Below are 1,556 nucleotides of genomic sequence, written 5' to 3'. Positions count from 1 at the left end.
AAGGAAAAAGGCACGAAGTCGGACTGGAGCCTTGTAATGAGTGATGCCGTTACCTGGATTACAGTCCGGTGTAGAACCATGGGACGTGCAATGATATGGAGTCTTAAAAGCTCGGCAACCAGATGGACGCCGCTGCATGCTGGCTACTGCTTTCAGTATCACCCTGGCTGGCAGGCCCCTTTCGATCAGTTTCGCATCCGCAAGGCCAGAGCATGCAGCATCGCCAATGGTTTGACCACCTGCTCCCGTAACTTAAGAACCGAATACCGTATGCCAGTGCCATGGTTCCAGTACTCCCCCAGAAAGGCAGGACGACACACACAAATAGGCTACCCGCTGTCCCTTGTCTATCTGATACTGCCCCGCGATTTTATGCATAAAACTGCTGGTCACAAGAGGTTCGTCTTTGTTCCTTTCACCACGGTTTAATGGATAGCCTGAAGCTAAGCATGCGTGGAGTGCTGAACATGTAGCGTGCGTTGTGAAACCCCTGGCAAAAGAGGTAACAAACAGAGGGCGTGCTGGCGTTCCGTTCAGTACTTCAGAGGTCAAAGGCAAGCCATGGGCAAAGTAGGAGCTTTTCCCAGGTGCCAGCCTTAGGCTCCGACGTTTGGAAGCCCGTGGCCGATTGTAAGTTGCGAAGAGCTCATGCGTTTGGTTGAGGCCGCCCGTCCTCCCTTGATCGGATGTGTTGCTACGACAGGTTGCTACGGACGTGCTTGTTGCCTTCCTTCGGTCCTAAACGGCCTCCGATTCGGCGCTGTCGCCCTTTGCGGTCCAGCAGAGCTTGGACCTTGTGTTCACCGGCCCTGTCCGGGATGGAATGCCCTTTGCCGTCCTAAGCAGCGTGACCCATTATATCAGCTTGCTTCCTAGCAAGGACAACAGCTACTGTCCTCCCGTCCTACGGTACTGGTAATGAGTAAAGGCCGAACAGCTAGGGTCAAACATGGAGAGACCACTTTTGGCGCCTAAAGAATGCTTTGCAGTGCGTATCAAAATCCATGTTCAGCGTGCACGTCACAGCATTTATACAGTCGCCACTGAGTTATCCTTGCATCAGAAACTTGTATGAAACTTGCAAGCAGGTGTAGCAAATCGTTCATGCCAATCTGTGCAGGTGCAGATAGCTGTTAAGCGCATGTGTTGCAGGTGTGCCATGTCTGTATCCTGCGATCTCTGTTAGGTAAGCGCCCTGTCCCACGGACAGGACAGGGATACGGCGTGCGTACGGCATCAAGATTTGCTTGCAAAACAAAAGCGCTGGTTGCCTGTGTTTCCGGTATCAGTTCTCTCCTTTGTGCAGCAGAGTCTGATCACCTTACGAACATCTAAAATGGCTTTCGCTCTCGCCACCTCGCGCAAGGCTCTGCAGGTCGCATGCAAGGCGACCGGCAAGAAGGCCGCTGCTAAGGTCCGTTTTATTTCGACACCATTTATTTTATCAGCGTACCTTACATAGACGCACATACGTATTTGCAGTGTCCTTTGGCTAACCAGAGACGTTTGTTCCGTTCGCAACATCTTTACAGCCGGCTGCCCCAAGAGCTCTGGCA

Source organism: Volvox carteri, assembly GCF_000143455.1.
Source record: "Volvox carteri f. nagariensis unplaced genomic scaffold VOLCAscaffold_103, whole genome shotgun sequence".
Taxonomy (NCBI): domain Eukaryota; kingdom Viridiplantae; phylum Chlorophyta; class Chlorophyceae; order Chlamydomonadales; family Volvocaceae; genus Volvox; species Volvox carteri.
This window is presented reverse-complemented; position numbering follows the sequence as displayed.